The sequence below is a fragment of the Petaurus breviceps genome, unplaced genomic scaffold (genome assembly GCF_028583685.1).
Source record: "Petaurus breviceps papuanus isolate PSGF00001 unplaced genomic scaffold, PetGlider_PUasm1.0 90416, whole genome shotgun sequence".
Classification (NCBI taxonomy): domain Eukaryota; kingdom Metazoa; phylum Chordata; class Mammalia; order Diprotodontia; family Petauridae; genus Petaurus; species Petaurus breviceps.
In genome coordinates, this window is record NW_027187244.1 from 1,706,578 (window position 1) to 1,731,526 (window position 24,949).

The window sequence follows — 24,949 nt, forward strand, 5'->3', positions numbered from 1 at the left end:
GGAAGCCATTTTGAGGAGAATTTAGAAAAGAATGAGAGGAGATAAAGCTGTGGTGTAGATGTTTTTCTCCTAAAAGTTTGAGAAATAAAGAAGAGTTAAAAAGTGATAGCTATCAGAGATGTTAGGATATAATGAAGTTTTGTAAGGATGGGTATAGTAGCTTGCACAAATTTGTAGAAAGTAGGCAATAGGGAAGGAACTAGTGCATAAATAGAGAAAGCGGAGGGGATGATAATGAAAGCAATCTTCTAGAAAAGACAGTATTAAGGGTTGAAGTAGAAAGCTTATATTTCATCAATAAAAGAAGTATCTTTGTCAGAAACTGAATGAAAGGAAGAACCTAGTGGGGCATAATATTAATATGCTATCAAAAGCAGGGGGGAGTTTAAGGAGAGCAGCTTTTATATTCTCCATAAAAAGCAAGTAAAAGCACTTATGTGTTGGGAGAGTCAATATTGTTAGCTTAAGGAGAAAATATAAGATATGGTAGCTCTATTGGAAGTGGGATAGAAAAACAATATGGGAGGAGTAAAAAATATTGCCTTGGTTCACTGAAGGTCCAGTTGAGATTAGATAGTTCATATTTGTAATAGGCCTGGTCAGCATGGTTGCTTGAATCCTACCTCTGTTCAGGTATAAATGAAAAGGAGGGATGGAGGTAGATGGTAGAAATAATACAAGGTTCAATTTTTGCAAGTTATAAATGTCAATAGGAAAAGGGGACAAGGAAATCAAGAGTAGGGGATAGAGCATAGTTGAGTTGATTCACTAAGGGGAGGAGATTAAGAAGGAAAGAAAGTTTAGCCAGGGCAATGGTGTTATCCTGGCAAAGTATTTATGGTTAGACAGAATTAAAAAAAAAGACAATGAGAATGAATAACAGAGTAATACTTTGCAGTAGATAGAATTATAGGGAATTATGATCAAATAATATAATTTCAAAATTCTTAATCATTGAAGTTGAACAATTTTAAATGATGAGATAAGGGGCATAACCATTTCTGTGCAGAACTAATGAGCAGTACAGGAAAAAAATCTTGAGTTGATTGAGGTCCTGGTTGGTTACAGTATTTGAAAGAACATCAGCATGTATGTGGGAATACTTTTGTACAAAGGCAAGATGTTTGGAAATGAAATTGTGACCTAAGAATTTAGTTAAGATAATTTTGGATCATGTCTCTGCCATATACTGTGTGGGAAGTGTCCTTTTCTCTGTATAGAAGAACCCGTATTGTTGTTCATCCTTTGTTCTAAAAGAGGACAATTGGCACCATAAAGGTGATATCTTGAAGTGAACTTGAATTGGATATGAATTGGACAGAGTTGTGTGAAATCATCAGCCTCACTTTCTCCTTCAGAGTCATTAGTTTAGTGGCAAGACAAAGACCAAGATGACTGCATGTCAAGGGGATCACTGAAGACTTCATGGAAGCAATGGTAACTGAGCTTTGGTAACCTCAAAAAAAGTAAGGGATCTGACAGGTGAAGATGAGGAAGGAGTACATTCAAGATTTTGGGAATGACTTATGTGAATGTATAAAGCTGGAAGATTTGGGTTTGTAGTCCAGCTAGCAATACAGTTTGGCTAAATCAGTGTATTGAGGGAAACTAAGAGGAAACTCTAATAGATGCTCAATTATGAAGCTATGTTGAAGAATTAACATAGCTTAAATACTATGTTGAAGAATTTATCCTAGATTCAAACTTACCTTTTTTGAGCAAGATAATAACATGGTCAGATCTATGTTTTAGGCAGACTATTTTGTGGCAGATTTTGTGACCTTTCTCATAAATGTACTGGAGAAAGAAGAGATAGAAAGTTTAAGGAGACTCTTGCAATACTCCAATTAAAAATCAAATCAAGTCAACAAGCATTTGTTAAGCAATTCCTATGTTCCAGATACTGTGCTAACTTCTGGGGATAAAAAAGAAAGGTTCCTGCCCTCTAGGAGATGTAATGGGAAGCTTATTTAGACCTGATTTAGACCTGAAAGGCCATCTCTTCCAATGTCTTTATTTTATAGATGTAGAAACTGAGACTCAGAAGGATGAAGTGTCTTCCACAAGGTCATATGTAAGAATCCATCCTGAGGTGTAGGGTCATAGAATAGAACAGAAGGAGAAGGCTATGAAGGATGTTGTGGAGCCAGAATGCATGACTGCGTGTTCTTTCTTTAAAGATTTTACGATCTTCACAAACTTCATGACAAAACTTGAAAAAGTTCCCAACTGCGAAAGTCAACTCAATCCAGTATCATTCATTGTTCCAGTCTCCTGCTTCATTAAGGATAAAAATTCACCCTGCCTCTCTCCTCAAGCAGACGGTATTTCCGTAATGCTCGTCAGTGTCCCATCTGCTGATTCTAAGGCTCTAAATGGAGTCATTCACATTGTTCAGAAGCCCTTGTGTTCATAGATACATTGTTTGTGTACATTGTCCACATGCAGCTGGCCACATTATTCATGCCCACGCAGCTGGTGAAGCAAAAATAGTCCAAGATGGGGTTGATAAGATATTTATTCCCTGATGCCTGGGCTAGTGAGAAGCTAAAAAGAGAGGAAAACATCACCTGGGAAGAGTACACACAGTTGAGAGACTCAGACTGAAAAAGGCTAATAGGGTCATTATGACAATTTGCATCTGGCTCAACTTATTCAACACTAGATGATTTGAGTCTAAGCTGGATCTTCATGTATGTTCAGAGGGGCTGTCATCATGACATTTCCCCTTCTTTTTTGTGATGCAAAATATTAAGTGTGATTGAAATTAAATTGCTGGTACCAAATAGAATAGAATCGTAGCATCATAGATTTTGTGATAGAAGTTGAGTCCTCCCCCTTTCATTTTAAATATGAGAAAATTAAGGCATGAAGAAATGAGATGACACACCCATGGTCAGAGTTAATATATATCCAAGGTGGGATTTGAACCCAGATCTTTGTGTCCTATTCACAAAGAAAGGTATTCTTAAGATATTTAAAAATTAGAACACAGCAGTGTCTTGTACATAGTAGGTACTAAATCAATGTTTGATGAAATGTTGAAGGAGTATAGTGTTGTAGGAGAAAATGCACTAGATTTTAAAGTTGGGGAGCTGAGTTTAAGTTTTGGCTCTGTCGTATAACAGGAGTGAGATCTGGAGAAAATCTTTTGACTTCTCTGAGCCTCAATCATCTCATTTGTAAATTGGGAATAAATTGCTTCAGTAGCTAACTCACATGATTACTTTGAGGAAAGCATTTTAGAAACAGCAAACTCAAATGCTTAATCAGATTGGTGATTTCATCAAGTCAGGTGTTCCTTCCAAGGCACATCACAATGCATCCATGCCTGGCCATCTCATGCCCCTCTCATCCATATCCTCTCCAGAATTTGCCATACTTTGTCCACAAAATATTTTGAACATTTTGCTTAATTTATTATTTGCTTAACTTAGAGGATACCAGAGGATAACTCTGGTCTCTCCACAGGAGAGCCCACAGGAAGTGAGGTCCTTGAATTTGTTTTCTTTTTACTCTGGAAAAAATAGATTTTATTAACTATACTTCAGTGTCACTTGTTTCCTTTGTAACCCTATATACTTTATTTTACACATGTAAAAACATTATTCTGAAATGGGATCCATAGGCTTCACTAGAATGCCAACATATAGCACAAACACAAAAAGCTTGAGAACTCCTGAATTTTATTATTTGACCAAGCCCATATTTTCTTTCTGTTATATTATTCCTTGATGAAACACTATTTTCCTTTTCTTCTTCTTCTAGTTATTTGTTATGCTATATTGTAGCCTGCCACACTCACAATTCTCCTTTTCATTATGCTCAACGTTATTTCTTCAGAGGCAATGGTGTTCAAAGGCTCAAAATGTTTCTACTAAAAAGATGGGATTTTGAAGTTAAGGGATACTTGAGTTCATTAAAAAGTATTTTTAAATTTCCCAAGAGTTATCCATCCTACTCTCCTTTTAAGCCCAGCTCATCGTCCATTTCTATTAGCTGTCCAAAATTTACTTGCTATTGGAAAACTCTATGGAATATCCATTAAATGCTGAAATCTGGGCACTTAATGCACAATATAAAATGAGAGCCTTAGTTGTTTTTAATTTGAATACATATTATATATACATATGTATGCATGCATATATATGTATAGGTGTGTACATATCTGTACACATGTATATGTGTGTACACATATATCTCTATATCTTTATCTATATATCTGTATGTGTGTTGGCACAGTTGATAAAATGCCAGGCCTGGAGTCAGGAAGACTTATTTTCATGAGTTTAAATCTGGTCTTAGATACTTACTAACTTTGTGACCTTGAACAAGTCATTAACCCTGTTTGCCTCCATTTCCTCATCTATAGAATGAGCTAGAGAAAGAAATGGTATACCACTCCAGCATCTTTGACAAAACATCCAAAATGGCATCATGAAGAGTTAGACACAAGTGAAAACAACTGAACAATAGCAATTTATGTATATGATGTTCATGCTAATAGAATATACGTTCATCGAGTACAAGAATTCTTTGATTTTTGTTTTTGTATCCCTAGAATATAGCACAATTTCTGGCACATGGTAGGTATTTAATACATTTTTATGGATTGGTTGATTATTATTTAAAATTCTGTCATACTTTGAACAAGGCAAGTCACTTTCTAATAATTATCAGGAATTGCCATTTTTTTGCTCCTTTTGCTTCCCATCCATTCCGATGTGCCAGTTTGCCAGGCCTGCAGACACTGAGTCAAATTCAGAATCCGAGCAGGAAGTATAAAGAGAGTCACATATCAGTTTGGTATAGTACCAAACTTCCTTTTTTGCAGAAGCAGTTAGGTAACGCAGAGAATAGAGCACTGGTTCTAGAGTAAAGAAATGAGTTCAAATTTGACTTTAGACACTCATTAACCATATGACTCTACCTGAGTCATTTAACTCCCATCAGTCTCAGTTTCCTTTTCTGTGCAAAGGGATAATAATACCTTCCAGAGATATTTTTCTGTTATTTTTATGTATAATTTGCTATTCATTTTCAGTATATAATAAAAGTATCATATAAATTTCTGTCTTTTTTTCACTTTTCCTCCCCACTACAAAGACAGTTACCATAAGACACAAATATGTATGTATATACACACACACACACACACACACACACACATATATATATATACACACACAAACACACACATAAAATATACTTCTATTTATCAAATGTTGTTGTTGTTTTGCTCTGGATACAGAGAGTATCTTCCTTCATATGCCCTTTTTAGTTTATTTAGATATTATAATAGTCAAAATGACTTAGTCACTCGTAGTTGTTAAAACAATATGACTGTGTACACAATGTTCCTTTGGTTCTGCTCATTTTGCTCTTCATTATTTCATGCAAGTCCATCCATATTTATCTAAGATCATTGAGTTTATCATATCTTATAGCACAGTAGTATTCTTTCACAATCATCCCACAACTTCTTGAGCCATTCCACAATTGACAAGTATGTGATTTCTACTTTGTTGTCACCATAAAGAGAGCTGCTATAAATATTTTAGAATATATTGGTTCTTTTTCTCTAATCATCTTTGGAAAGAGATCTAGCAGTGGTATTGCTTGGTCAAAGGGTATAGGCAATGTAATCACCCTTTGGGCATAATTTTATATTGCTCTCCAAAACGGTTAGATCATCAGGTCAAGGAAAATATCCTGCAAGTGGCCAGAAAGAAACAATTCAAATATCAGGGAGGCATAATCAGTATTACTCAGGACTTGTCAATGGCAATGTTACATGATGGAACATGAAATTCTTGAAGGCAAAGGAGCTAGGAAAATCAGCTTCCAAGCTAAATTAGTACAATACTTTGGGGGTGATCATTCAAGGAAATAGAAGTTTTACATCCTCACATGGGAAGATGATATTTGTAATTTTTAAAAATTATATAATTAATAGTATAATTAGAAAGAATATACATAGGGGCAACTAGGTGGTATAGTGAATAGAGCACTGGCCCTAGAGTCAGGAGGACCTGAGTTCAAATTTGGCCTCAGACACTTAACACAAAAAAACTAGCCTTGTGGCCTTGGGCAAGTCACTTAACCCCAACTGCCCTGCCTTCCCCCCTCCAAAACCAAACAAAAAAAGAATATACATAGACAGAGGGTATAAGGCAAATTGGAGGGGTTGAAAGGAAAAAAAAGGAATAAGAAAGAGGAGTACACTGGATGTAGAAGGAAGGGAGAGGTAGAATGGGGTAAATTGTTTCATAGGAAGAGGCAGAATAAACCTATTAGAATGGAGAGGAAAATGGGAAAGTGGGCAATAGACATGAATGGAATCTTACTCTTACCAGTATTAACTCAGAAGGAACACTATATACAACCAGGTAAATATAGAAATCTGTCTTGCTCTCTAGGAAAGTAGGAAAGAGATGATTAAGTGGGGGGGGGGTGACAGAAGAGAGGGTAGAAGGGGGGAGGTGTAGACTTAAGCAGTGAAAGGGTGAAAGAGAGAAAAGAAAAATGTGAGGAAAAAATAGGATGTAGGGAAATGTACAGGTAGCAATCATAACTGTCGATGTGAATGGAATGAACTCTCCCATAAAATAGAAACACATAGCAGAGTGGATAAAATTCAGAATCCTACAATATGTTCTTTACAAGAAAAACACTTGGAGCAGAAAGAAGCACAGGAAGTGAAAGTAAGGGACTGGAGCAGAATATATTATACTTCAGCTGAAATTTTTAAAAAAGCTGCAGTAGCAATCCTAATCTTAGTGAAAACAAAAGTAAAAATAGATCAAATTAAAAGAGACAAGGAAGGAAACTATTGATAAAAGGTGCCAAAGACAATGAAATAAATACTAAACACATATGAACCAAGTGACACAGCATTCCAATTCTCAAAGGAAAAGTTAAGTGGGTTATATGTTCACCACCAAACAAGAGATAGAGAGCATTGCAAAATGAAAATTAGATAATTTTATAATAATAAAATTAAAAAGCTTTTGCACAACCAAACCAATTCAATGAAGATTAGAAGGAAAGCAGAAAGCTGAGAAACAATATTAACAGAATGTGTCTCTGATAAAGGCCTCATTTCCCAAATATATAGAGAACTAAGTTAAATTTATAAAAATACAAGTCATTCCCTAGTTCATAAATGGTTAAAGGAAATGAACAGGCAGTTTTCATTTCAAGAAATCAAAGCTATCTTGAATATTCTGAAGAAATGGTCTAAATCACTTTTATTTTTTATGTTGGAGTAATTTTTTTTCTTTAATAGTATTTTTTTTCCAATTACATGCAAAGATAGTTTCCAATGTTCATTATCATAAAATTCATAAAATTTTTAGTTACAGTTTTTTATTCCTCCCTCCCTTTCCTCACCCCTCTCCAAGACAGTAGGCAATCTGGTAGAGGTTACACATATACAATCATGTTAAACATATTTCCACATGATTTATTTCAAGAAAGGAGTAGAACAAAAGAGAAAAACCTTGATAAAGAAAAAAAAAACATAAAAGTGAAAGTAATATGCTTTGATCTGTATTCAGAATCCATAGTTCTTTCTCAGGATGTGGTTAGCATTTTCCATCACTAGTCTTTTGAAATTGTCTTGGCACAATGCATGATTGATAAGAGCTAAAACCGGCATCCTCAATTATCACCCAATGTTGATGCTACTGCTGTGCACAAGGTTTTCCTGGTTCTGCTCACTTCACTCAGCAACAGTTGATGTATATCTTTTCAGATTTTTCTGAAATTTGTCTGCTCATCATTTCTTATAGAACAATGGTTTTCCATTATATTCATATATTGCAACTTGTTCAGTCACTCTCCAACTGAAGGGCATCCCCTAATTTACAATTCTTTGCCACCAAAATTTATTTCTTGAATAATTTTCTTACTTTCAATTTTATTAATCTCTCCTTTGACTTTCAGAATTAAAATTTTGATATTTAATTGAACCTCACAACTATCAGACTGACAAAGTCAATAAAAATTGAAAATGAAAAATGTTGAAGAGACTTTTGTAAAATAAACACATTCTAGAAAATAATTTGAAATGCTCAAAAGTTATTAAACTGTGTGTATCCTTTGATTAATGGAATACTACTAGTGGACCTATACCCTCCAAAATGTCAAACAAATAGGGAAAGTTCCTATCTGTGCAAAAAAGTATGTATGGAATACATACTTTTTTTTACAGTGACAAAAAGCTGAAACGATGCCATCCACCAGGAAATAGACATATTATGGGGTGGCTAGGTGGCTCAGTGAAAAGAGCACTGGCCCTGGAGTCAGGAGGATCTGGGTTCAGATCCAGCCTCAGATACAACACAAAAATTAGCCATGTGACATTGGGCAAGTCACTTAACCCCAATTGCCCTCCAAAAAGCAAAAAAAAATACATTATGTATATGAATGTAATGAAATATTATTGTACAGTAAGGAATGATCATAGATGGCATAGAGAATCCTAGGAAGACTTATATGAATGGATGCATAGTGAAGTGAACAGAATAAGAGAGGGATTTATGCTTATAGCATTGTAAAATTGAATAGTTGTGAAAGAATTAAGAATTGTAGTCATTACAATGATAGGACAAGTTTTTGGAAGCTCATGGAATAACGCTGTCTACCTACTAAGAGGTGATAGACTAATGAAATATGTAGAGCAAAACATATTTTGGGATACAATCAATTTTGGATTTTGTTTTTCTTGATTATTCATAACTGGCAAAAGGACATTATGTTTCTTCTCCTTTTCACACCCCCCCCCAAAGGTGAAGATGTCCAAAGGAGAACAAATATGAAATAATGTAAAAAATTAAAAATGGGAATGAAATGCATTTGGAGGTTGAAAGGAAGTGCATGTCTCCTCAGAAACTGAGGATAAACACAGATCACACTTTTGCCATCCTTTTTCCACTTTGCCTTGTTACTAACTTGGAAAGAAGGGGACCAGAGTCAGGTATAGAATGTTAGTGTAAGAAGAAATCTTAAAATCTGTTGAGCACAGCCCTCTCATCCCAATTCTGAGTTACAGGGTAGTAGACTGAATTGGGTCTATAACCATGGGCATGGAGATAAGCAAAGCCTTGTATATTTTAGACCATTAGACAACAAATATCTCTCCCTTGACAGATAAATGAATTATAGCTTGTTAACAAGATCACCCTGGCTTTGCCACAAATGACTCCTACCAAAATTTTGTGGCTTCATCTTTAACTCTACCTCTCTTTTCCTTTGTGCTCCTATGCAAATTCTCCCCATAGTTGTAGTGGTGTTTATATGTTTAGTGTTGAATAGGAAATAGAGAACAAAATATGCATTCTGCTGCAAAACTTCTCACAGATCCCAAAGTGTATTCCTATTTCTTTTGATAATTCCAGAGAATTAAACTGACTGTACCTTTAAAATATAATATAAATGGATTGCATTTTAATGGCTAAAGGATTGAAAAATCCCTGAAATGGAAGCCAAAGATAATTTATAAAATAGCTCTTCAGTATTGTAGCTTATATTCTATATAACATGTTAATTTACTCTTTGAACATCAATACATACAAAGAGCATATTGATGGCTGTTCTATGCTAACATTAAGACAAAAATATTATTTCAGATCATATGTTCTAAATGATTTTATAACTTGGTATTTGCATTTTTAGAAGTACAAACATTGTTACAGGGACATCAGAGATGAACATAATTCAAAAATCTAATCTAACTCTGTCACTTTACAAAGAAGGAAACTGAGGATTAAAGAAGTTATGTGGTTTGTACAGAGTCACACTATTGGTAACCAAATAGAAGCCAAATCTTTTGAGTCTAATGTTATTGTTGTTGTTTTTCTCTTTTTTCCCCACCATCTACCTAAAAGGTTGTCCTAAGGATCAAATGAAATAATCTACGTAAGTGCTCATTGTCACAGAACTATAAAGTGCCAGAGACAGGATTTGAATCCAAGTCTTTCACACTACAAGCCCCAAACTTTAACTACTATGCTGCTCAGCTTAATATTACTCCCACCACCATACCACCAGCCATCATCATCCACCTTGCACCTATAAAGCCATCCACAGTCCACCACCATCACCACTTTCTTCTTCTTCCTCTTCTGTCTTTCTTCTTTTTTCTGCTATCATCACCATCTTCATCTGACATTGTATATTTCTTTGTATACTGACATCCATTTTCTGTTTTAAAAATCCATTAGTGAAGATGGCAGAGTAGATGTACTACCTCTGAGCAGCTCCAGCTTCCACCATCCCCAATCAATGTAAAAAGGGGACTCAACAAACTTTGGAGCTGCAGAACCCACAAAATGACACACAGAAGCTAACCTCACACTGAGGACAGCCCAGCAGGCCAGCAGGAATTGGGCCAGTGCAGGGCTCTGGAAGCAGAACCCAGGCCCACTGTGAGCCTGAGGTTTTAGCCCCAGGGTGGGCCTGACCAGCCTCCAGCAGGAGGGACTCCAGATCAGCAGCAGCTGTGGCTGTTTCCAGATTTGTCAACATATAGATGTGAAGGACAAAGTGAGAGGTCAGTGCAGTCTGTTCTTTGGGACCCAGTAAGTGGGAGTGCGTGGCTTTTCCCTCTGGAGCAAGAAGCCACTGAGATGCCTGGCACAGCCAGCCAACGCCATGTCGCAGCTTCAGCTCCTGGCCTGCAGAGTGTAGAGGGAACAAGCGACCAGTCTGTGGGGTTTTCACTCTTGCTTTAACGTGCGTGGATCTGTATTGCAGTCTAGGGTGGAGGTCCTGGGGTGTGTGACCAGCTTGCCAGAGCATGTGGAGGCCTTAGAGAAGGCACCCATCTAATACCTCTGGCAGCTGAGAAAACTCCAGCATTTGGGATGAAAGCTCACCTGTCTGGTGGCAGAGTCCTACTGTGGCAAAAAGCCCAGGGGTCAAGTGACTGAGGGGCAACATGACTAGGCAAAGGAAACAAAGCAGGCAGAAGATTCCAACATTAGACTTCTATTTTGGGGACAAAAAGGAGCAAAGCATGGAACAGGAGGAAGACAGTGAAGTCAGAACTCCTACACCAAAAGCTTCAAAGGAAAATACGAGCTGGCTACAGGCCATAGAGGACCTTAAGAAGTAGATAAAAGAAGTGGAGGAAAAATTGGGAAGAGAAATGAGAATGATGCAAGAAAATTACGAGATTTGAGTCAACAGCCTGACTGAGGAAAATAACACCTTAAAAAACTGACTGACTCAAATGGCAAATGAGGCTCAAAAAGGCAATGAGGAGAAGAATGCCCTAAAAAGCAAAATTTACCAGATGGAAAAAGAATATCAAAAGCTCAATGAGGAGAATCATTGCTTCAGAATTAGATTGGAGCAAATGGAAGCTAAGGACTTTATGAGAAATCAAGATGCTGTTAAACAGATCCAAACAAATGAAAGAATAGAAAGCAATGTGAAATATCTCATGGGAAAATCCACTGACCTGGAAAATAGATCCAGTAGAGATAATTTTAAAATTATTGGACTACCTGAAAGCCATGATCAAAGTAAGAACCTAGAAGTCATCCTCCAGGAAGTTCTTAAATGCCCTGATGTTTTAGAACCAGAGGGCAAAATAGAGGTTGAAAGAATCTACCGATCATCTCCTGAAAAAGATCCCAAAAAGAAAACTCCTAGGAATATTATAGCCAGGTTCTGGAATTACCAGATTAAGGAGAGAATATTACAAGCAGCCAGGAAGAAACAATTTGAATACTGTGGAAACACAATCAGGATAACCCAGGATCTGGCAGCTTCTACACAGAGGCATCGAAGGACTTGGAATATGATATTCCGGAGGTCAAAGGAGCTGGGATTAAAACCAAGAATCACCTACCCAGCAAAACTGAGTATCACATTTCAGGGGAAAATATGGTAATTCAGTGGAATATAGGACTTTCAAGCATTCTTGATGAAAAAACCAGAGTTGAATAGAAAATTTAAAGTTCAGATACAAGAAGCAAGAGAAGCATGAGAAGAGATTATCTCCCCAGCTTGGAATGGATTCCTTCCTCACCTCTACCTTGTAGTATCCCTGGCTTCTCTCAAGGCTCAACTCAAATATTTCCTACCTTGGTAGGCCTATTTCATCCTCCCACTTGCTAGCATCTCCCCTCCCCACCCATTCAATTTATTTTGTACTGACTCATTTGTATTCAGATTGAAGAGAGGGATGGTTTTATTTTTGTCTTTTTTTCCCCAGAGCCTAGCCTAGTGCCTAGTATGCATTTAATAAATGGTTATTGAACAAAAAAAAGATAAAATAAGAGCAACATATAATGGAAACATTTGATAAGAATAAGTGGACTCCGCTGGTATCTACATGATGTCAAGGGAACTGAAGGGAAGCAGGTACACTATGCTAGGTAGACCCTAGTAGAGGAATGACAGGAAGATTTAGAAATGAATAACACTGGTTGGGCTGGCAGGCATGGTGGACTGTTATCTGCATTTTATCAGCAACTACCAAACACATTGTTGAGATAACATCTGAGTACCAAACTATCCCTGTCTCTGTCTTTAAACCCAAGGTCCTTAGCCTGGAATATCTGAACTTTGTTTTCAATATTTTGATAATTGTATTTCAATATATTTTAATTCCCTGGTAAAAAAAAATACTCATTAGTATATTAAGCACTATATGAAAAGGAACTACAATATACTAATATATAATATATCATTTTAAAGTTTTACATCAGTTGAAACTAGTACAACTAAACAGTATTATTTCCCAAAGGAGATATGTACTACCAGTGTTGTAAGATTAAAAAAGGGGACAAGCATATAACATTATATGTTGTTTGTCTTTCTCATTCAATTTGTACCAAAATCCTTTGTGTCATATGTGGGTGTCATATTGGTTTATATACTTACAATAGTCATCTCCCATTTGTTTTTAAAGGGGGAGTGAGTTAGGGAGAATGAGGACAGTTGAAAGATGAGAATCAATTAATTGAATAAAATCCTATCATTTCTATTCTGAAAATTGAGGCTTTTTGACTTGTTAAGTCATTGTAATTCAATGACTCTGTGATCTCATACATGTGGGCACTCCTTCCCTGGGTGCAGATTACAGTTCATTAAAAAGAGCTCATTATCACTTAAAAATGATTCAAAAATATTCTTTGGACACCTGGGCAACAAGTATCAACAAGGATGAAAGACAGTTTTATATTTTTTTAGATGGCTGCCAGAAGAACATTCATTATCAGAAGAGTTTCTCAGAAGAAATACTTCATAAAGAGTGACAGATAATGAGCAACAGAAGACCTGGGTTCAAGTCTTGGTTCTACCACTTATTCTGTAAGCTGGGGGGGGGGTAACTTTACCACCCAATGCTTCAATTTATTCACGTGTAATGTAAGGATTAAAATATTTTCATTGCCTTATCTAACCAGAGTTTTGTGAGAGTTGTTAGGTAGATAATGCATGTGTAGTTAATGGTTCAGATGAAGCTTGAATTCAATCATGGAGACTTATCAATAAGTCTCTCTTTGAACCACAACTAGTATTTCCCCTGGAGAACATCAAAATTTTGTTCTTATAAGTCTTTCAGAAAAAAAGGAAAATGGGTCTCAGTTCCCATTGGATTACTCAGGCTACCAAAACATTAAGTTTAGGACAGGCTTTATTTCACCTAAAGAGAAAATAGTAAGAACTCATAATTTGGCCCATAAACAGGAATATTTATTTTCCTTCCAACTCTGATAATCTCTACCTCCTCACAAATTTACATTGTCCTCCCAACATATAGTACTGCCTTAGGTGCTTGCCCAAAGCCAGGGGAAAGGACTTGTTGCTATTGAGTCAAGCTCACCATTTTGGTAAGTTATGTTCCAGGCTGGCACTCACTCACACACACACACACACACACACACACACATCCTCTTTGCTTATAGTATTACTCTCAGTACCCCTACGGACAACCTACACCAACTTGGGTTAAGGTCAGAGTTTGCTTCTCCACATTGGGTCTTTGGTTGATGATGCTCCTGAACTCTGGTTACTGGTTAGTATAATTGCTCTCTGTTATGTCTACGAAGATAGTTCTAGGCAATTCTTCATCAGTATAATGGCTCCTTGTTGTTCTGCCATTGCTTCCATTTATTATCATCCTTGAAGCCAGTCTCTTCTCTCATTGGAGGAGTAATTATAAGATATTTTGACCATGAATCGTAGTATGGATCATGCATGTATACACACATATGAATATGTATATATATATGTTCACACATATTTGCATTATGTATATGCATACACACATGTATGAATATATTATGTATTTGTATGCACACATATGTATCAGACTGCCATCTAAGAATATGATCAATGGTATTCTGCTGGTTCTGGTTCTCTCTGGTAACTTAGATCCAATTGCAGCCCCTTTCAAAAGCTAATCACAAGGATGCACCTCAGGTAAACTAGTCATGAACTTCATCATTAATATGGGTTCAACTGGGCAATAGAAGAGCAAATGTGAGTCAAAGTGTTCATACATTTTCAATTATTTATCCCTGTCAAGGGAATTTCACTCCTTATAAAGGAAACATCTGATATAACTGTCCAGCTATTAAGATGTGACCTGCTATAGAAAATCATATGTGACAGTTTACCTGTTCCCACATCATATATTCATCAAGGATATCCTTAATGAATGTATAAAGAATGATACCTGTGAAATATTAAAAGAACTAGAGAAAGGTTCTTAATATATCAGATGGATGTTCTACAAAGCATTTATTGAAAGCCAAGAGGGAGATTTTTATAGGATAAAAAGACATCAGTGGGTTACCATACACAACAGTGGAAGGAGCAATCCCATTGAAATCACATGTCCAATAAAAGGAGAAATAGAGGGGGCAAGGATACAATTGCTCCTATAATTTCCTCTTTGATCTTCTCTCCTTTTCTTATTATTTAAATATTAAAATATCAGGTAGACATATTGCAAAATCAATTAAGCAATTTTAGAATAGAACGCAGCATTTCACTTTGTTCATAGAATCTTAAAATTTTCTTTTCCCCCCATTACTATAAAATAAATGGGATTCTTTTTGTAACATACTGATTCCAAGTTATTGACATAGAAACAAACCAACAAAAATTAGAACCCTTATTATAACTCTAACCTCCCATGTAGGAATAATAACAACATTCATTGTTTGGGAATTTGTATTATCAACTTAACACACATTTGCCAATTCATATTTATATGTTGGTGTGCTATTTTCACAACTAGTTGTACTTTATTGCTGTTGTTGTAGATAGAATCTGAATTAGGTAGGTTAAAATATCCAGGAATCATAAATAGTTCTTGAGGTGGAAGTTACCTCAGAAGCCACCTATTTCAAATATTTCATTTTGAAGGTGGGCAAAATGAAACAATAGAACTTTAAGTGGTTAGTTCAGGGCCATGTACATAGTAAACATTGGATGCAAGACTTGAACCCAACTCCAGAGCAAGAGTTTTCTCATCTCTCCACTGTACTATTATAAGCCCTATTTTTTGACCTTGGAGTTCTGGGTTTCTATATATTCATAGAAACTTCAATTAATCTAATTGAATCTAATTAACTTAATCTATGATTTTTTTAAATTGACAACTGTATTTCCATGTAATCGGTTTCCTTTATAACCATAATTATTTTATTTCATGCATGAGTGCCTTCTCTCTGAGATTATCTCTACTTAGTCCTATAATATTCTCTTTGTAAATAGTTGTTTGGATGTTGTCTCTACCATTATCCTGTGACTTCCTTGAGAACAGGGGCAGTTTTTGTTCTTGCTTTTGTTTTACTTTTCTATGTCCTTAAAACTTCCACAGTGTGTAGACGTAATAGACACTTAGCAAATTCTTGTTGACTTGAAATGTTCATAGACCTCATCAGACACCCAAAAGTATCCTTGACATAAAAGGATTAAGAATTCATGCATCAGAGCCCTTGAAGATAAAACAGGTAAAGAATTTGGAAAGAAAAGGGAAGAATCATCCACCTCTTTCCTCTTCCTTTCAGTGCAGAAAGATATTACCTCTGCAGAGAAAATAGAATATTTTGAATAATTATCTATTACATTAGAAAGTTTGTTTTATTGTACTTGATTCCAAAGGAGATAATGAAATGGATAGAAGTTACAAGGAAGTAAATTTCAATACAAGTCAATCAACATTGTTTAAAAGCCTAGCACATAGAAGGCAATATGCTAGGTATTAGAGACACAAAGACAAGATTGAAATAAACTTTTCCCTCAAAGACTGTACATCCTATTGGAGGTAGATTGCATGTGTCCATGTAAATTAATACAAAGTAAAACAGAGTAGTTTCATGAGTTAAAGAATGCTAAATATTGGAAGGATCATAAAAGTCCTGTAGGAAATACTTCCCACAGGGAGCTATATTTTATCTAAGTAACTGATTAAAATTGTCCGATGAGGGATGTTCTGTAAAATTAAACTGTACTTAGCAAAATAAACTGTACTCCGTAAAATAAATAATAAAGGTGACCAAAAAAGAAACTCCATGCCCTGCTCAATTTTGTTTAATTATTGTTTTAAATCCACCTCTTCTTCTGAAAACTAGCTTTCTATATTTTATCCTGCTTCTACCTATGGTGAAATCCAACCAAATTTCTCTATGTAATGGGTATTTCCTGAAGTTGTGAGCTGGTAGTAATCTAAACTAAAATCAACTGGAGTAACTACTTAGAGATACTACAATGGGGATTACTATCTCAGGAATGAACAGTTGAAGAACTCTAATTTTCCTTCTCACTGTAGGACTCTATAAGTTTGGTTATTTAACTCTTAAAATGATATGGATGAGGAATTTGGGAAGCAGAACTTCAGAGTAATTATTGGTAGTTACCCCTCACAATACTTATTCTCCTCGGTAATTGCCATTTCTAGGATGCTGGACAGCAATGCAACAGTACTTTACTTATTCTGTGCACAAGGCTCATATGGACAGAGAATCTAGAAGTAAAGCAGAGACAGAACTTTTTCCTGTGAATACACAAGGGAGTGTGAAGATCCTGGTGTGCCTGTGACACAAGATTTCATTATTCTGCAAATAATCATATTTTGCATTTCTAGGGTCTGCCTTTTGTCAAAAATTTTATGGTCTGTTGGTTAAAGACTATTGAATATTTTGCATGTGATGAAAGGTCTAAAGAAATGTTTGAATGGAAGAAATTAAACCTGCACATGATTCACAGGTGCAAAGTCCTCTAGAAAGTTTAGATAAGTGAGTATAGTGTAACCTTATGATTTCCAGAACCCTGCTTATTGCCATTGAGATAAGGGGATTTCTGAATTTGACTCAACACAAAATTGCTATGCTTCTACTACTATATGCAAGCCATATGCTAGATATTACGTGTGGAAAATTGAAAAAGGAAACCATCCTTGTCCTCAAAGAATTTACAGCTTAAAATTAGAGTTAAGAGAAATGAAGAAGCACGATATGAGACAGAATGTGGCTATGCAAAATCTGAGAGTTAGAGAAAATGTTGAGAAATTTGAGAGTTAATTTTTACTGGAGAAGAGGCAGTGTCAGGGAATTTTTCATAGAGGAGGTGGCATCTAATTTTGGCCTTTTGTAATTGAATCGACAATGAATGGAGCAACTTCAAAACATTGAGAAGGGGGGGTTATCTTTTTTTTCAAACATAGAGGATATCATCAAGAAACACATTAGTATAAGATAAAAGCAAAATAAGAGGAGATGAAGCATATATGGACAACATCACTTATCGTCTTTGTCTCAGTTTCCTCTTCTGTAAAATGGGATATTACTAGTACTTGCCCCCCAGGATTGAGGATCAAGTGAGATAATATTTTAAAGGTGTTACTAATGTAAATATTGTAATATTTTAAACTTTAAATCACTATATAAAGGCTAATTACTACTACTCCTACTTGTACTACTGATACATAAAATGAAATGATACCATTTCATTGAAATCCATGATAAATTATTTGAAAAGATACCCTCGTGAAAACAAAATATATTTAAAGAGGTAGGGCAATGTTCTGAAGAACTTGTTAAGACCTTTGAAATTAAATCTAGACATATTTTGATATTTTGTAGATTCAATGACAAAACTGGAAAAGATAAAGGCAGTGAAAAATCAATTGGAATAAATGCATTGGGAAGAAGGAATGAAAGTAGCCAAAGATTTGTAGCCTACACAGAAGATATATGTTTTATATCATTAATACTTTGAAAAAAGAATGGAAAGGAGCTAAATGTGAATAACATCACAATAAAACATATTATATTTTAAAAGATTAAAGATTACTACTTAATAATAGAGAAATTTGTCAATCAGCTCTGTGTGTACATATAGTGAGACCACTAACTTGTTAGAACAAATATGTGTGTATATGTTTATGTATGTATATATGTGTGTGTCTGTATATATGCATATGTGTATACATATGTGTATATATACATATGTATGTCCAGAAGAAAAATTAAAAGTGGAAAAAAGGAAAAAAAACAAAAGAATAAAAAAGTGTTAGTAAAGATGATTTATTTGCAGAGGGGAGACTAATGGTATCATAGGACACAGCTAGCTTAGAATTTAGTCCTATTTGATAATCTTGTTGAGAGGTATGATGGAAATCTATTAGAAATATTGATTCATGAAAGAGGGAAGTAGTAGAAGAAAAACCCATTTTTTAAATATTTATTTTACTCATTAAGAAATACAACTAAGTAAAGTCATCCTAAGGACATTTTAGGAAGTAAATGTGAGAAGGACAATTAATGGAATGAAAATGGAGTAAATATAACAAAGATGTTTTATAACTTACCATTTGGACTATAAAATACACTGAAACACCACATAGTGATTCTCATATCATAGTCAAAATGTACATATAGATGCTAAGGAAAACTAAGAGGAAAAGTAACTGATTTGCATCAAATATATACAGCAGAGACCTGCTGTAGAAATTATACAGTGAAGAAAACATTGAAAGATTAATTTGCAAGATATATGAAGCAGGAAAAGATAATAAGACATACTATATCCCAAAGATATTATTAAAATGGGGAAAAGGACCCACATGTACAAAAATACTTATAGCAGCTTTTTTGTGGCCAAGAATTACAAATTGAGACAATGTCCATAAATTTGGGAATAACTGAACAAGTTAGGGTATATAAATGTAATGGGACACTATTGTTCCATAAGAAAAGATGAACATGCAGGCTTCAGAAAAAACCTGGAAGACTGATACTGAGTGAAGTGAGCGAACCAGGAGAACATTTTACACAGTAACAGCAACATTGTGCAACAACTAACTTCGATTGACTTATCTCTCCTCAGCAATGCAAGGATCTAAGACAATTCCAAAAGACTCATGGTGGAAAATTCTATCCACATCCATAAAAAAAAGCAAAGCAAACAAACAACTCCCCCCCTCCAAACTATGGACTCTAAATGCAGATTGAAGCATACTATTTGCTGTGTGTGTGTGTTTCTTCTTTCTCATGGCTTCTCATTTGGTTTTATTTCTCCTTTACAACATGGCTAATGTGAAAATGTATTTATTAAGAATATATGTACAGTCTGTGTCAAATTACATGCCATCTTGGGGTGAAGGGAGGGATGGGGAGAAAATATGGAACTCAAAATCTTATGAAAGTGAATGGTGAATGGTGAAAACTAAAAATTAATTTTTGAAAAAGATAATAAGACATAGGGAAAAATTCAGACTTTATTATTACTAAAAATGAGGGAGGGGTAAATTGATAGAGCATCAATTGGTACTATCATTATGCCTGCTTTCCTATTTGTATTAAATAAAAATAATATACATAAATTCAGAATATACTAGAATTTGTCATTAGAATGGAACATTCATGTTTCCACATTTTTGCCATCACAAAATTAACTGAAAGATATAGAGGATATATGTTCCCATTCTACATAATGTTTTTTTTGACTATATAAAAGCATTTAATAGAACAAAGCACAAACTTCATAGATATCCACCAAAAAGAAGGTAACTCCCATGCATGCATAAAAATTATATCAGATTGATTGAAAGGCATTAAATCTGAAATAAATTTGTTTAATAAGCTTCTTATTATTAATATCAGCCAAAGCAGAAACCATGGAGATATATGTTCACATACACACAAAATATTTGCCACTGCCATGTAAGAAATCCAAGTAGAAGAGAACCTTCCTATAGATATTAAATCTTTCAGATGACCATTTATAGATGACTATTTGTCAGTTATTTCAAGTCCCAAAAAATTACAGAATCCCTTAAATCATGTAGTCCAGCCTAACCAAGTACACAGAAATCAATAAATAAGTCAGCAAGATTCAATAAGTGCCTATACTATGCCAAGCTCTGAACTAGGCACAGTGATACAAATACAGAAGATGAAACAATACTTATTGTTAATATGCTTGCAATCTAATAGGAAGATATAGATAGATAGAGATATAGACATATAGATAGATAGAGATATAGAGGCATAAGTATAGATAGATATAGATATGTATGTATGCAATCATGTATGTATGTATACATTCATGTATGTGTGTATATATAGTCTAGTGAAATGTAGTCTAGTTAGAAAGGAAGACTAAAAGTAGGGGGGATCAGGGGAAGCTTCATTTGAAGGGTTGTGTTTGAGCTGTCTCTTAAAAGAAGACCAGAATTCTTTGTAACAGAGGTAAAGAAAGTATGGATTGCGGTATGTGAGGTAACCAGGTAAAAATGTGTACAAAAATATTTATAGAAGCTCTTTTTGTGGTGGCAAAGAATTGGAAATTAAGGGGATGCCCATCAATTGGGGAATGGCTAAACAAGTTGTGGTATATGAATGTAATGGAATACTATTGTGCTATAAGAAATGAGGAGCAGATGGACTTCATATTTACCTGGGGAGGCTTATACGAAAAGATGCTGAGTGAGAAGAGCAGAACCAGAGAGATTTGTACACAGTTACAGACACAAAGTATGTGTGATGTCCAGCTTTGATAGACTGGACTCTTCTCAGCAATGCAGGGTTATAAGTCAACTCCAAAAGACTCATGATGGAGAGAGATGTCTACATTCAGAGAAAGAACTAGAAAGAACAGAGTTTGAAGGCAGATTGAAGCAAACTATCTGCTTTCTGTCTTTTTCTTGTTTGGTCTTGTTTCCTCTTTCCCATTGTTCATTCTGTCTGACACAATTCTACTTTAAAACCTGACTAATGTCTAATGTGAAACTATTTTTAGATCCTATACTTAATTGTATGTTGCCATGGGGGAGGAGGAGGGGAGGAAAGGGGAGAAAATTTTAAATTCAAGGAATTGTGAAACTGAATATTGCAAACTAAAAGTAAACAAATTAATAAAGATGAAAAAATTTTTTAAATTTAATTTAATTTAAAAAAAGATTCAACATAAAACCATGAATTTCCATTTCACACTATTTCCTTTAAAAAAATATGTAATTAATACTAAAAATAAAAAAGGTGTGTAAATAGAATACTATGAATAAGGAACAAAGAGATAGGCCTGGGATTTAAAACACAGAGTGCAGGAAAGGAAGTGATCTATATAATGGGTCTAGGAGATAGACTGAGTAGAGGATATCAAGGGCTATAAAAGTGGAAGAACATAGCTTATATATTATTCTAGAGAAAATAGCCACTAGCATTTATTAAGGAGGAAAGTGACATGGTTAGATCTATTCTGAAGGAAAGGTATTTGGGCAACTGGAGTAGGGAGAGATCTGAGGCTAGCAAAACCAACTGTGATGCTATTAAAATAATCTAGGTGAGTAATAATGTAAACCTGAACTACAGGGGTGGCTTGGTGTGAATTTCGGAAAGGGTCAGATGTGAAAGATAGTGTGGAGGTCAAAACAGCAAAATCTGGCAACTAATTTGATATGTGGGATAAAAAAGGGTAGAAAATTGATGCTATGGACCTGAGAGACAAAGTATGATGATGATGCCTTTGGAAAAATAGGGAAGTTTAAAAGAATAGTGGTTAGAGGGAGTGAATAATGAACTCTGTTTTGAGCTTGTTGAGTTTGAAGTATGCCTGAGACATTCAATTTGAAATGTGCCAAAGACAGTAAATCATGTAGGACTAAAGTTCAGGGGAGAGATTGAGGAAGGATACATAAATTTGGTAGTAGTGTTCATAGAGATAACTACATCCTTTGGCGTTGATGAGATCAGCAAGAGAGATGGTAGGGAAAGAAAAGAAGAGGGCCCAGGATACAACCTGGAGGAACAGCCACACATTGGTGGCATGAAATAAATGATAACCAGAAACAGGAGCTTAAAAGATATAGTCAGACATGTACGAAAAGAAAAGCCAGGAGAGGTTAGTGTCACAAAAACCCTAAAAGAAGACAAAATTGACAATGAAAGGTTTGTCAACATTGGTTAAATCCAGCCCATATATCAAGGAGGATGAAAACTAAGGAGTAACCATTTGATATGATGTTATGGGAATGGGAATTTAAGATCTTCCCTGTCCATAGGCCCTGTGATTTAACTGCACCTGGAACCTGTGACGGGAGGCTTGGTTTTCAGGAATGCCCACACCTTGGTGCTCTGTGATGGGGTAGTGGGTCAAGAGGGTTGTGACATTCTCTGAGCCAAGAGAAGGCTATATAAACCCTGATGTGAGGCTTTGTTTTGGGACTCACTTTGAGAAGTGATATGTGATTTGACCACACGAGACTCTGGGCAGCTGTTGAGCCCCTGGCTTTGAAAACCCAGATGTTGATGCTTCCCTCTCTGGTGATTGACTAGGTATGGATGCAATGGTCAGACAGTTGGAGGCCTGTCTTTTAAATATTTCTCTGTCTTCTTGTAACTTCTGCTTGTAACTTCCATCTGTATACTCTGAAGTTCGGGGTGCAGACTTTTCCCCCTGAAGTAGGTAAATGATATGTTTGGTTGATTAAATCAAGATAGTTAACCCATTTTGAGTTGCTTTCCCTTAGAAAAGCAGATCTGAGAACCTGTGTTGGCAGCCACCCTGGGTATGTTGGGGTGCTTGCTGCTACATATGACAATTAAGATCATTGATAACTTTGGAGATAGTACTTTCAGACAAATTATGAGATCAGAAGCTAGATTACAAAGAACCGAGAAATAAAAGGAGAGAAAATGAAGTACAATTTCTTTTCCTCCAAGACAGGCTGCAAAAGAAAGGAAAGAAATATCAAGAAAACCAAGTGAGTAAAGAATGCCATTTGACTGAACTGTGATAAACAATTATATGGACAACCAATAGAGCTCATTTGTCAGTATAGAAATCTTGGACAGACATTGAAATTGGACAGTGAGTAGGCCCCCGAAGTGAAAAGTAGGAGGAGAGAAGGATGGATTGTCTACAGGAAATTTTAAAGTTTTTTAATGGGTCCAAACTTCTCCCTGAAAAAGGTACATCTTCTTCATACCATTCTACCAGTATTGTTGTATGGAGGCAAGCTATTTAACATAAAAGTCTCTGAAGTAATTAAAATGAACACAACCCAGAAGCCATATAGGACAGGCAGATATTGTAACCCGCATCATTTGAGAAAATACCAACATCAATAAGATAACAGATCCACTTCAACATTTTGAATATGAACCTGTATTCAATGACTTGAATTGACTCTGCCTTAGGAATATATTATATAGTTTTATGTTTGAAAGGAAAGAACAGTCTTCCCCTTTCTCATGACAAACTTACATAGGTTGAAATGCATTGCAAAAGTTAAATTATGAAGGAAAGTGGTTTGAACCAGTGGTGTCAAGCTCAAACAGGAATGAGGACCCCTAAACTGGACACAAGGACCACTGCACGCTACATATTGACTTAGAAAACCACATATTAATAATCTATGTTTATTGTATATTTACTCATTTTGTGAAATATTTCCCTATTAGATTGTACTAATTTGGCAACATTTGGGAGTGTTGTGGGCTGCATGCAGTCGAAACAATGCCTGTTTGACACCTTTATTGTAAAGTATGTTGTCAAAGAAATGAAGTGAAAAGGAAAATGGGCTGGTCATATGGTAAGAATTAACTGATGGCCATTGTCCTTGCAAGGACCCTAGGACATTGGGTGATTTCCTGGTGGTAAACCTAAGGGTGGACATGGACAAGAGTCACAGAATGGTTAAGCATGGGTGGGTTGCCCTATCATTGGAAGGAATACTCACATTGATGAGATCATAGATCTATTTCTTATTTAAGTATAAATCTACGATGTTATGACTAACTGACTCTGCCTTAGAATGACATTGTGCAGTATGATGTTTTAAAGGGAAGAATATCTTTCCCATTTCTTACTCCCCACTACTCCCTTGCTCATTTATGTACTGAGCTTTCTCTCATACATAAAGTGTGGTATAAAGAAACATCTATGTACTTAGAGTTAAGAGAGATGTGGGCACTAGTATAATTATTCACTGGTCATGTTACTGTGGGCAAGTAACCTAACCTTGATGAGTCTCATTATCTTCATCTTTAAGATGCATATGTAATAACTAACCTCTACCTCACAGTTTTGTTATGAGGACCAAGTGAGATAATTTCTACTCACTGATAAAACATTATACGTTGGTCTTAGCTGCCTTGAGAGGAGACATAGTCTCCTTTTGACTCTGACACTAATGTGTGTTATATGATTTCACTCAAGCCCTCTAACCCATTTTTTAGCCATTAAAATTTTAAGGGAATTGACCTAATCTGTCTTTTAATATGTTTTCCCTCCCCCTATAGCCTTTTATGCTATTAGTTCTATTCTGTGGAAAACCCAATAAACCCTTACAGACTGACTTTAAGACATTGCTTGTTTAAAATATGTCCTTTAAGAGACATCATTTAGGATGAACAATTGTGCTCTGCAACCTTTAAAAGAAGGCAGTACATAAATCTAAAACTCCATTTTATATTAA